We start from the raw sequence: 15,069 nt of genomic DNA on the forward strand, positions 1-15,069 counted from the left end.
GTTTAAATAAAAAATGATGAAAGTTCTTAATGCAATTGGTACTTATATTTTTTTTAATTTACGTTCGAAAGTTGGGTTTTTTTCTAATAAAAAATTGTTATTCTACGTTTTTGAGTTTATTTCTAATTTCTGTTAATAAACTGTTTTTATAAAATATAGTTTTAGTGTATTGTGTTTTATAATAAATATATTTCATAAAGTACAAACATAAATGTTACAGTCTTCTAGATATAAAGTAAATTCGTTCTGTTAACTTACTTTATATTTAATATGGCTATAATATATTGACGTAAAGTTTTAATACTAAAAGTAAACAAAACGCTAATTTTTTAATATTAATACTTTATTTACTACAAAGATGTTTTATTTTTCCTTTTTTTTTGATTAATTTATTTGTAATTAATGATTAAACTTGAAATGAAAAAAAAAACTTTAGCAATACAAGAAGACTTGACTGTAAGAATTTACATGTGTAGAAAAATCTTAAAATAACATCATGAAAAGATAAATTTCACTACACAGGTGGTATGTCAAAACAGAGATCTCAGATAATTTCTCTTTTACCTATTATCTGACACTAAAATGAAAAAATCTAACTTGCAAATAATGACAAAATTGACTTCAACTTTGAAAGCGCACCTGGCTAATATGCTTCATTTCTTTCATGTTTGTAGCCTCCTGTCATGCAGAAACGTGACTTTGCATAATCCTAAAAGCCGGTGTGTGTATTAAAAGAGAGATTGATTGACAGATGTGGATTAAAAGTGATTTTTACACATATGGTTTTTCTCTCACTACACAAAAGTTTGTGTTTTACTTTTTCAAATGTTTGTTTTTCAATTAATTAGAAAAGATCTTTGTCTAACTTATTTTCAATGCTCATTCAATAAAAAAAGTAGCAATTGACACCTTTCTAGTTTGTAAAACTTTGTTTTTGTAGAATATCTGAACTAAACCTTAATACTCTTAGCTTAAGTAATTGATTAGATAAGTTTTGGAACTTTTTTTACATTTTTCTTATCTTACTATAGAGTAAAACTTAGGTTTTTTAATACTAAAAAGCTTTTATCGAAATGAACTAAAGTTTATAAACAGTTATGTACTCTTGATCATTATCATTGATTCAATATATTTTTGATAAATTTAAGCTACCAGTATTCAACTTATTAACTTCTATAAACATAAATATAAAATATTTATAACAACATCTATTTACTATAAAATTAACTTAATGCATAAACATTAAGCCTAAGTGAAGAAGTTATTTAATTTGAAAAACTTGGTTAAAAAAATTATAATGTAATTGTAGCCGTACTATATTTGATATTTTATTAAAGAAACTTAAGTCTGCAACTAAAAAAAATCTTAATGAGTTTTGATACTGTTAGTATTCCGTTAATTTTGATTTTTGTGTTTAAATGTTTTAATCCTTTTTAAATAAAAATAATTTACAAACAAAAAAGTTTAAAAATATCTACTTTTTTTTTAATTTTTATGTTAGAATTTTTTTTTTATCAACATTGCGTTTTACTTGAAAAATAAAACTGTACAAAACAAACATTGCACATTGCGGGAAATAAAATCAAAGTTGTAAACTTTAATGACAGCTATTTTCACTTAACAGGTGGCTATAAAAAGGCCGTTCAACTTTTTTTTATCTATTTAACGAGCGTGATCTAAGTTGTAATAAATGACAAATTGTGATAAATAGAGGGTATTTAGAAAACTTGCCACTTGTGCAACATTTATTACATACATTGATATATTTGTACAAAATATGTTATCAGGAAAGAACGTGATTTCAGAGTAATTAACACCAGTTGATTTCTGATGCAGTTTTGATTGACAACTGTTTGTATAAATTTTGTTTGCTGAGTTTGTGAGAACTTATGTGTATAACAGTAAATCAAAAAAAATGTCAGTTTAGTTTATAAACAACAGCGGAACACAATAAAGTGGAGGACAAACTTATAGTGAAAAGTATTTTAATTTGAAAATTTTCCAGCAAAATTCAATTACAAAAAGTTTAATATTAGCAGTAAATCATCTCAGTTGTACTCGACTTGTAAAAGCTTAAATATGAAAACAACACTAGACAACGTTTCATTTTAGTGCTTTTTTTCATAAAATATATTAAATAAAAAAATATCACCTACTAATAGTATACTATTGTAAGCATCAAAACCTAGACCACTTTAACTGAAAGACACATACAGACGAGTTAAAGTTAAGAAAAATAAAATTTAAAACAAAGATAAAAACATAACTTGATACAAAAATTAAAGGCTTACATAAAACGCAAAATTTTAATCACAAACTTATACTTAATTACGCTTTGATGTAGAACGATCAACATCAAATATTCAAATGCATTGACTAACAACAAAAATAAAAACATAACGCTCAAATGACATTAACAATCGACTTGCCAGATGAATAATCATTAAACTCATTAAAAAAGATCTCATCATTAATAGAAAAAAGGTGCTGCTAATAAAATTGAACTATAAACTAAGCTAAATCCTAAAATAAAATCAACGGTTGATTAAAATTATTTTTTAGTTTTACTAGCAAAAATTTAATTCAAATAAAACTTTTTCAACTTTAATCGAAAATCTTTAAACTTTTTGCAAGTCACTTATTCATTTTGTAGTTTGTTCCATATTTCAACTGACGGATAAAAAAAAAGAATTCTGCCAAGCCTCATTATTAAAATATTGCAGCGGTTGAAGACTAATATGGTATATTTTCTTTGAATAGATTCTATATGGTTAATATATTTATTAATATTGTAGGACAGATTGGTGTTTTATTAATTAACTTGGGACGAGTTAAAATAAAAAAAAAATATTAAGGCTGTTTATATCCGGAACTGTAAGCTTTTTAAATCTTGAAAAGATTTAGTTGATGCAATTCGGTAAACGTAATTAATATGGTGATCCATATAAAATTTTTAACAATAAAAATTCAAAGATCATTAAACACTTCCGTTGAAGATAGATTGATATTGTTTATTTTAAAAACAAAAGTAGAAATAGTAGTGTTTATTTTAATATTTAGAACTTGACATTTACTAGGGTTTTAGTTTGATTTACTTAAGCTAATCGTAAATTATATCTAAGGAATATTGTAAAGTTGTGTTTTATTGGTAAAACATTTTTTTTGTCATCTGCGGAAAGGCTAATGTTGCTGCTAACATCAACTTCTGAAGCTATATCATTTAGAAACTTTTTTAACTCACTAACCAGACAACTATAAATTTTGTATTACATTAATATTTTTTTTTCAAATGGAGAGACATAGTCAAAAGCTTTTACTCTTTATAGATAAATTAATAGACATATTGCTTAAAAAAGGTACCAACTAAGAGTGTTAGCAATTTAGTAATTGAAAAGAGAACGTTCAGTTACGGAGAAAAATAAATTGTTTAGGGAATATAAGGTTATTTGAGAAATAGGATGATCAAGTATTTTTATAGAAACTATATGTTGAAAGATTCTGCCAAAGCTATTTGTCAAAGAAAGTTATTTGAAGGGTTGTATTTGCTACCTTTTTTGTGTACTGGTATTACAAATGAAATTTTCCATTGTTTTTGCCAGAGAACAATTAAAGACTGGTGATATATTTGATAAATTATAGAGTAAGTAGTACATTTAATAAATTACGAAGGAATATTATCTGGTGTTCGTACTATTTTATCTTTCAATTGATTGATAATTGTTTTTATTTCATCATAAGTTATTAAAAACTTTGCACTTCTAGACTGTTTTTATCAATAATTTAAAAAATTGTTTTAATTAACTTGTTAAATTCGTAAAGGCCTTATATAAAAATAAGGTTTTATCATTATCAGATTTTATTGAAAACTTGTTTTCGTTATGCAATACTGAAAAAGCAAGTGCTATCTTAAGCTTAGATTTTTTCTAAATTCTCACGCTAAATTAAAAATAATTAAATTAAATAAACATCAAGTAAGATTTGAAAAACCTTAACCCTTCATAAAATTACTAAATCTTTTTTTTTAATTTAAATATTGTTTGAGTTGAAATAAATTTAAAATATTTGTTTAACAACTATATAATACTAATTTTAACATCAAGAGAGTATAAGTAAAAATTAATATTTAAGTTCGTGTTCTAAAACCTTAATAAATAAAGTTTATCTTTCTGTTTAAAAATTAACAAAACTTAGATTATTTTTATTTAAAGTATTTGAAATTGTTTTTTTATTAAATTAGAGAATGTGTATTTATCTAGTTTATCTAAATTAAGATTATAAATATGAATTAATGTATTGTGGTACGTTATTATATTGTTCTACGAAAAACTTCAAATAAAAACTTTACATTAAAATTTCGTTATAAAACTACCACATTTTATTCGTTTAAAACAACTTGCGTTGTTTAATAAAAATTCGTCTAAGTAAAAATTAGAAGCGTGCAAAAGTGAAGCTCCGTTCAAAATTGACTGATTGTTTAAAATTTTCGCAGTACATAAGTATATCCGTGAAAACATAACGCTGTACAAAAACGACGTTTTGCAAAACTGTCGCCATGCAAATGTAACGTCGTGCAGAGGTTTTGACGTGAAAAAATTTCGAAGTGCAAAAATGACCCTGCGTGCAAAAGTGACGCTTGTGCAAAAGAGTCGCCGTGCAAAAGTGTCCCCTCGTGCAAAAGTGACCCTACGTGAAAAAAAGACGCCGTGCAAAAGTGTCACCTCGTGCTAAAGTGACGCTCATGCAAAAGTGACGCCGTGCAAAAGTTTCCCCTCGTGCAAAAGTGACCCTTCGTGCAAAAATGTCCCCTCGTGCAAAAGTGTCTTCGTACAAAAGTGACGCTTGTGCAAAAGTGACCCTTTCCAGTAACAAATACAACAGCTTTTCAGTCTAAAATATTTAACTTATTTGTGATTTATTACACATACGAAGTAAAGTTTTTATACGAAAGTTAATTAAATGTTTATGCCTTAACGTTGATAAAACGTTGGCAGCTTTTAATATTAAAAGTTTTGAAAAACTTATATTTATTGTTTTTCATAGACCTTTCAAAACTTAACAGTAAAAATCGTTGTTTATAAAATTTCGTTTGCATTCGTTACTATGTTGAAGTTAAGTGATTTTTGTACCGCAAAATAAAACTTTTACTGTTCGAACACGTAGTTTGAAAGACATAGTTATCAAAATAGAAGTCGTTTGCAAATCCAACAAGACAATGGTTTTTAATGTTAACTTCAGCAAGCTTAACTTGGTTTTCAAATTGAATTCTTTTTATAAAACTAAGTTTATTATCAATGTACTTTGTTAACGCTTACTTACAACATTTTAACTACAAAATGACCTACAAATTTAAACTAAAAATAATAATTCATTTCACCTTATGTTTTATTACTTGTGAGAGTTTTCTTTTTATTATCATCTAGGTGTGAATAAAATTTTAGCAAGGCGGTGTGAATAGAATTGAAGGAATTTCTTTAAATTTAACTAAGTTTTTTAAATGATTTAAGTCCTACAACTTTAAGAAATATTGCTTTTGGGTGGTCTGTTTACATAGTTATTTCAAAACAAAAGACATATAATACCTTATAATCTTTTTATTGCTCCGTTCTACTGACTTTGTACGAAACGTGATTGTCTCCAGATAACTATATCTTAGATACAATCTATTAATGTATTTAGTGATGATACACAGTTAAGCAGTTGCCGGTATCAAAAAGTTACAAAAAAGAATACAAGAAAGCACCTAATAATTAAACAAAACTTTTACATTTTTTTATTGCGAAAACTAAAGTCGAGTTAGATTTAAATTTTGCTATATTAAAAAAGCTGCAAAAATAAATTTAAGCAAATGGTCAAAGTCTGTTTGCTGCATTGACAACTCCAATGACTTCAACTGACAAGATGAGTTTAAGCAAAAATAGCCCTGACAGGAACACTTAATTTTAAGCAACGTTGAACATAAGTTTTTCAATTTATACAGAGTTCGCCACACTAACAAAGCAGATGAAAGTTAAAAGATTAAGAAAAGTTTTCATAACTAGTGTAGAAAATTTACAGTTTTGAAAATTTTGAAATGTTTGTTTTTGTAAAGTCAATTTAAAAGTCGACATTATTAAATAAAAACAGCCTTTCAAAAAAAATTAATTTGAATAATTAAGTTTACTATATTTATCTTAATGTTGTGAAGTCTTAAAAAAAATACAATTTTTAATAAAAATTGACCAAGTAACAAAAAATTCTAGTTTGTTTAATATTAATAGCTAAAAACTACAAAAAGCTATACTTTACTAGTTTTCTCTTTTTCTTATATATTTTTATATTGTAATATTTAAAAAGTAACACATAATTAATGTTAATTATCTTTTGTTTAATTTGTAGTTGTTAGATCTAAAACCAATTTATTTTCTATCAAAGTAGCTAGAAAATTAAATATACTTAAATATGTCAGATTAAAAAGTAAGAACCAGATAGGAAAAAACAATGTCTACTTTAAACAGCTTGATAGATTAATTAAGAATATAACTAATCTTCTCTTGTACTATTTACTGCAAATCAGGATAGTTTAAGACAGTTTTTGTCTTGGTCGGTTACCAAGTTTAATCATTCGAACTTTGAATACTTAATAGAATAGACCGACATAAATATATTTTTGTAGTTTATTATGTAAATACTTGTAACGATCTTTTCACTTTATAATACTTTTTCAAAATATTTAACTAATGCTTTTTTTAGTATAATTACAGATTTAAAAGTTTAGTTAACATGCTTCTTTTAGTTTAATTTGTGTTAATTATTTTCTTAGTTTAATTATTTTTTGGCGCAATTCAACATTATATTGAAAAATTGTATATTTAGCTCTATATTCTTAGTAATATCTTTTCTAAAAGTAAAACTACTTTTTAATCATTCTAAAGTATAACATCCATTGATTAAAAACACTTCTTTATTCTTAGAAATACTTACTTTTGTTACATCAAAATACTTATCGAAAAACTTTCTTTAAACAAACCACCATCTTGGAAACAATTTAATATTTTTTCATTATTAGGCGCCTCTGCATACCGGTAATTGACAACTAAATACTATTTTTGCTGCCTTTTAACTGGTTCTGAATAAAAAGCCTTATTTGTGAACATTTGGTGCAAACACACGTATGAGTTACGTAAATAATTGTTTGTCAGCTTGGGTGGTTTTGTGTTCCAGCTTGGTATTGTGTGAAATGTCATTCGTTGACTGGTTTGCAAAATACATTTTAAATTTGTTTTCCTTTTTTTAGTTTTTATGTAGTTACGTTAGACTGATGCATTTCTCTACAGATTAAACTATTTCTAAGTGCTGCTTTTTTACTGCATTATTTTCATTTAAAATTTGGGTTTTTATATAATGAGAATATTAAATAAATTATTTAACTGCAGTAAGATAAAAAATGGTAAACAAGCTATATACAATTAAGTAAACTATTCACTTAAGGTGCAATTGCACAGGTTTAAACAAAAATTTAATAGTTTAATTTTTAAATTTAGGTAACGTCGTCTATATTAAACTTTTAAGAAACAAGTTAAGGTAAACTATGTGAATAAATAGTTATAATTTCAAAATTTTAAATAGTCTATTTTGTAAAATATTATATTAAAATATTTTAAAACTAAAAATAATTTAAACTATGTATATAACGTTTAACAACAAATCATTGATTAATTACTGACTGTATGTTAATTTTGTTACAGGTTAAATTTTTTGAAATTTAATTGATTGAATTCATAAATTTTATAAAAAGAAACAATTGAAATTTTATTGAAATTGGTCTATTTTAATCTTGTAATTTTAATTGATTTTTAAATTAATTACAAATTATGTATAATTAATTATAAATATAATAATTATTAATGTATATTTTATGGTATCTTGGCATCTTTATGAAACAAACAATTATATTTTCTTTATATAGTTATTTAAAAAATGTTGAAAATAAAAAAACTTATCCGAAAAACAAATAATGAGTTTTAAAGACGCTTTTTAAAATACACGTGAAAGTATTTAAAGATAAAATGATTTGTGATAATCGTTAAACTAAGATTAGGTTTTGTGTTATTTTTGATAAAGTTACATCCTTGCTCACAACTTGAGTTTTTTAGGAATTCATGTAGATTAAGTTAACATAGTTTTTTTAACCACAAAAAAATTCTCGCTGGCATTGTTTCATTATTTTAACAGTTTGTATATAAGTTAAACAGTGCTTTTTAATTCTTAAGCAACATGTGTTAACATCAACATTTAGTAACTTAATTAAAAAGATTACAAAATGTCACTTACTGTACAATTTTTCTTTAAATATACATTTTTCAACAAAATATATTATTATTTGAAGTACTGCTTTCAAACATGTCTGTCAGTTGTGTTTACCAAAAATTAAAAAATTAGTGAAAATAATTACAAAAAATTAGCATCTTGTAACTGAAAAAAAAATTATAACTAATACAATAAAAAAAGTAAACGTTGTAAGAATTTTAGACTTAAATACATATTGAATAAAAGAAAAAAAAAACATTTTCTTGTTTTGCATATAAGTTGTTAAAAATTATGTTTAGTTTTGTGACAAAATTCAGCTTAAAGCTAAATACTTTTAAAATTTAAATATAGGTATGTAGTTATAAAATATAAGTTTCAATTTATTTTCACGTAATACTAAATTAGTGGTGTTACCTACAACTGTTACGACTGTTTTGTAATTTTTGTTTACTTTTTTTTAACAGTTATGTTTTACTTAATGATAATTTTAGATGAATAATTGCTTTTAGTTTTCGGAAATTTTTAGTAAGTTATATTACCTTAAAAAATAAAATATGTTTTTACATTTTTTAAAATAAATCATTTTATGTACTAAGAACATAATAGTAGAACATAGTTGAATTACTTTTTAATAAATTATTTTTATACAGCTTTTATATTTCACTACCAAGGAAAAAAAAAAGTTTTTTTCTTTAAACTTAGTTTTGAATTTATTATGAATTGTATATTAAAATTTTATTCTTTACTTCCTAGATTAAGTTTTTTGTATTTAAGTAGAACTAAAAATCAATAATTATCTTATTAATAAAAAATAATGGATATGTGATAAATTAATTGTGAACCAATTAACTGCTAAAGGCGCCTAATATAATGGAAACTTAATTAACTCGGTTTTTTTAACTAAATCGTCAATGTGAAACATGTTGTGAGTAAAATTAATTTGTTAGTTACTGCATTAATGTCAGTAGTTATGTTAGTTCTACAAACAACAATTTCGGTATGCTATCTCTTTGTTTTACTAGTTTTTTTAAGTTCTATATGTCAAACTCATCTAATTAAAACAATAATTTGAACTTAAAATCAAATTTATACTGTTTATACTTATTATTTTCAATAAATCGTACTGAAACTTGTAAAACAAAAGTTAGTAATGAAAAATTGTTTTACTTATTTGTGTTAAAGAACAGTTTGTTTGTATTGTTTAAACCAATTGTAAAACAAAAATCATTACCAGTTTAAGCTTTTAAACATGTTAGTAGTTTATTAATGCTTTTTTTGCAGTTATGAATAAAGTAAAGTCTGAAGTACAATATTTTCGTTAAAACTTACATAACAAAAAGTTAAACAAAAAATAAATTAAATATTTAGACAGAATAGTTCAACATTAAGATGAAATATTTCTTTTTTATGCAAAAAAGTCAGTGGTTGTCAATCAATCAAAAGTGTTTGTAAAAGTTCATTCACACACAAGACACGACTTAAGTGGCAGCTTCTATAAAAAGAGAAGTTTTAGCCGTGGCAGGTGCGCTAACATTTAAGTAGCGTTGAAGGCAATTTACTCATTTATTACACGTTAGATATTTTCGTTGTGTTATATAGGGTGGCAGATGAAAGAATAAACTGGTCGATATGCATACCACCTGTGCAAAGAAATAGATAATTTTCTTGGTGTTTTTCTCTTTAAAAAAAGGTGTATATTCCTAGGTAGGGTAAACAACACTATATAATTATGTACAGGTACAATTAGTATGGGATATCTAGATATTTTAAAAGTGTAAGTCTTAAACTAACAAGTCAGTTTTATTGTATTTGTTTATTCAGTTTTATTTGTTTTTATTTATGTCAGCTATAGTTTGATTAACGTTTGTGTTTTAAATGTAGCTTATCACATTTGAACCCGAGCTTTACAGACTTTTAAACGACTAAAACTTTAAAGATATAATAAAAAAATATAATTTTCTTAAATTTTAAAGCTAAAAGAAAAATAGATCTTGTAAGTAGTTTAGTGTATAAAAATGTTTTGTGAAAAGCTTTTTTAGCGTATACTAGCTCTAACAAAAGCTGGTTAAATTATAAACTATACTTTCTGATTAAGGTAAGAAAAATAATTGAAAACAAAACAAATATAGAGACTAAAGAAATTTTAGAACATAAAAATATATTTATAAGTTTTGTCAGTAACAACTATAAAAATTAAAATTAAAAATTGATAAATTTTCAAATAAACCATAGAAAAAACTTAAAAAACAAAAAAAAAAACTAAATTTTTTAAGTCTTATTGTAAATTTCTACCAGCGTAGAGGAGTTTACTTTAAACCTTAATACAAATTTATTTTCAACCTATCTTTCATATATGTCAGCCTTAAAGGCCACCAAAGATTAGTACAAGACGTGTGGCTATCAGTTGATTATCGAAAATAATTTAAAGCAATATTTTCATGACTGGCGCCTTAAATCGAATTTGACTGCATTTATCACCACAGGATAATTCTTAAACTTAAGTTTAATGGATTTTACGCGTTAAATGACTTTTTTTTATCAGCTAAGGACAATTTTTTTTCCCTGTTTCATTACCGGTATTTCAAGACCTTTAAATGAACTTTATAAACGGAGACACAGCTGTTTAATGCACATTTTAAGAATTAATTTTCTTTCTCTTTTCTCTCGTGTGACTTTCAGTTTAAGTTGGCAATATTTCAATTCCTGAATTAAATATAGCAAGATTAGTAAAGAGTATCAATTTCGTTTTTTTAACAAGGAATGATAACACTAAAATACTCAATAAATAATACTAAATTAAATGAAAACTATTTACATTAAGTTTATAAATTTCAACAAGTTACTGATAAGTTTAAAAGTTAATGTAAAATTTTAAACAAAGTTTTGACTGAGAAGAAAATTAAAAAAAAAAACGGCACGGCAAGGTAAACTTAAGTTATAAATCATAAATGCTGTTTTATTTTGTATTGTATAGATTTATAAATTTACATAGCAAGCCCTTTCAAAATTTATATGAATAATCAATTCAGGAGGTCTTTGAACCAGTAATATTTTGCAGAAACACACCTAGATAAGAAAAAAATATATAAGTTAGAAAATGTCAATAAAATTGTTTTAAATCATAATAAAATTACTTTATATAACATCCTAAATCTTTATGAGATTTAATTAACTACTCTCAAGCTTGTTAAGTGTAAATTGTTAGTATTTTCTCTTAAAAAGAAAAAATGGTTAAACCCTATACTATAAAAATCAATTAAAAATATAAAACATAGGTATTTAAAAATAAACCATTCCTATAAAAGTTATAAATAACGTTTAATAAGTATTAAGGCATAAATCAAATTAATTTTTCGTTAAATAATAAAAATTCTTAAATTATTTCAACACATTAATCTTAACGGCATAAAAATAATTTTTGTAAAATAAAAATAAAGTACATGTTTTTAAAATTTAGCAGTTAAAGGATATATGTTATATAAAAGTGTTTTTGATACTTATAGGTTTATTAACTTTGTAAAATTTGCTTTTAACTTGTTTAAGACTTGCAGTGATGTTCTAAGTACAAGATAATAGTTTTGGAAGTTATGTTTAATATAGACTTATTACTTTAGCTAAAATAAACATAGACTTATTTATGACTTTCGGTTTTTAGACACTAATGACTAAAATGATACAAAAACACTAAAACCCATTTTAATTTAAGCTTCCAAGCTTAATTTAGTTTGTTTGAAAAAAAATTATTTAGAAACATGTCAGTTTCTTTTACGATAATGATAAGTTATGCATTCAACAATAAATTATAAAAATTTTCGAAGTAATTAAAAAATTGTTTAGTTTTAAGTATTTTCTATAAATAATACTTTATTTTTAATAACAATTAAAGTTAGTTAAAGATAAAAAGCAAATTTGAATTGAATATAAACCGTTGTTTAGTTTTGACAAAACTTAAAATCTGGTTTTAATTTAAGCTTGATTTATTTTCTACAATCTATCATTTCCCTATTTTGACTTATTGCGCTTTTTGAGTGGGGTCAATTTTAGTTTGCGTTTGTTAATAATCGTTTAAACTGGCAAAGGGTTGATTTTAAATGAGAAAACTTTTTTCTCTTTACATAAAACTAAAATTTCGTTAAATAACAAATATTTTTAACAAAAAACTAAATTTAGTGCCATGCATTAAGTCTAAATTAAAAAATATTTAAAAAATTCACACATAAGTTACATAAAAAACAAGTACAACAAAAAAATTAAACTAAAAACAAATTACTTTACTTAAATATTTGTACACGAATTTAAAGTTTTAAGTTAAAATACTTAAGTAGAAGTTTCATTAAAGGAATTTTCTTTGTAGAATAAATTGAATACATTTGAGGTCAGTGCTTTTTGATAGTAGCTTTGTTGACATTAAAATAAATTGGTGGATAATCTGCATTACAAATTCGTTTACATGTTTTCATTAGTCATCTGGCCGATGAATTCAAGTTTGAGTTAAATTAGCAAAAATTATTACTTGATAGTTTACTGACTTTTTTTTTTTACATTTTTACATTAGAGTTACACACTTGGTAAAATTTTACATTTGATGTTCAATAGTTTGTTGTCTTGAAGTTTTTAATTATCTTTCTTGTGCGTATAGTTTTACATGGTTTAAGTTTCTTGAGCTGTTAAAACTAAGGTAAAACTGACTGAAAAAATAGGAAGTTATTAATAAAGTTAAATCAAAACTATTTTTAGAACCAATAAAATGTTTATGTTGAAAAAATTAAATTTAAAAAATTATGCAACATCCTATAAATATATTTAGCATGGTACCAAAAACTATATTTTTTTAAGAGAAGTAGAGACACACTAAAAAACTTTTTAAACTACATATAAAGCCTATAAATATCATATCTTTTTGATTTTTATAGAAAAAATTCTAAAAATTAATTGTAAATAAAACTTGATAATGTGTAGTTACTTATTCATTAAAATTATTATTAAAAACTACCAAAATTTGGAAACGAAAGAGGTTAAAAAAAGTTTTCATTTTTACATATAAATGGTAAAAGCCTATGAATTAAATAACATTGAATTTATTGTTATACTTAAAATTTGAAATCATAAAAGCTTCCAGACTAGACCTTAAAAACTGATAGGGTGGTTATTCTTATCAAACAAGCGGTTTACGCGTTTTTCAGCTTGAACCTAATCTTAAAATTTCTGATATTATCTGCTGTACTACATTTACAGTATACTATATAACTGACAATCTTAAGCCTAATCGTGACCTTTTATACAAACTGTAAGATTTGTAAGTTCATTTCTCATCCTGGTGGCATTTAAATTTGCTTTAATGTCTTCGCAGATATTTTTACGGATGCATATGAAATTGATAGACTGAATTTTACTAATACAACTTAAAATTAAACTACTAATTTTTTTTAAATCTTAAGTTATTACAGATAAGCACTTTAAAAAATCCTTTTAAAACATATAGATAATCAGAAGTTAGGTTCAAAGTATGCTTAATGGTATTTTTGTTTTATAAAACTTAATGTGAACATATCTACTAAATGTTTTGGATTACATCAATTTTTGATATGTTTTTGAAAAAATGTCGTGAATACGAAAATATTTTAATAAAACTTTATAAAGATAACTCTAAACAGACCGACTAAAATAAATAATAAGCACGATAGAATTATTTTTCTGTCAATTTTATGACCACAATATATTAAAATTTAATGTACAAAAACTTGATTGTTTACCGAATTTAATCCCTTTCACATTAATCCTACATCAGATTATGTTGTTGTATGATAACCTTCAGCGGTATTTGAAATAAAATGAAATAATATTACCTTTGTGAAAAAAAAAGTCGTTTCAAATAAATATTATAAGCATAATGTTTTTAATATTCATTAAGCTGCAAAAAAATTAGACGACCACGGATATAAAAAAGGAATTGTTTACTTTTGAAACCTTTATTTTAAAAACTCTTATATGTCTTACATATACTATGGCTTTTACTACTTATTAATCATTTACAAAAAGCTTTTTAGTATAATGTTTTATTTAATTGACTTTGTACTTTCTGTATCATTTTTTTAAGTAGTTTAAAGGCTCAATACATTACTTATGAGCTAAAGTAACAAACAGTTCATTTATTTTACAAGCCGAGTGACAGCAATTTATATTTCAACAAAACCACACAACAAGCCACTAACTAAAAATTTATGGTATTTTAATTTAAAAAATTGTGCAATAGCCTCTTTAGAAAAAATATTTAAGATGTTACCAAACAATATTTCTTTTAAGAGAGTAAAGACACGCTAAAAACTTTTTGAATTGAATAAAGTCTATGAATAACATATTTTTATAACTATAAATGAAAAAGTCATAACTATTACTTGTTCTTATATTTTAAGAATATAAGAAAAGACTAGATAGTTTGTAGTTACTAATTCACTATTATTATTGTTCAAAATTTGAAAATACCATAAACGAAAAACAAAGGTTTGTTGTTTTATATAGTAAGTCTAACAGTCTTTGAATTAGATAAGATTAAACTTATTGTTTTACTTGGAATTTAAAATCAGAAAATCTTATAGAACTACTGACGCTTCTTGTTATGAGATCGCATAACTTATCAAATAGCATTTTGAAGTTTGAAACTTTAATTAAAAATTCTAGTTTATCTAGTTTTTTTAAATAAAATAAAAAGATTACTTCACGACAAGCTCGCATATTTTCGTATGGTTCATGTGTAAACATACTTTTTTAATTTTAAACGTATAG

Source organism: Thalia democratica, chromosome 1 (genome assembly GCF_965202585.1).
Source record: "Thalia democratica chromosome 1, ktThaDemo2.hap1.1, whole genome shotgun sequence".
Lineage (NCBI taxonomy): Eukaryota > Metazoa > Chordata > Thaliacea > Salpida > Salpidae > Thalia > Thalia democratica.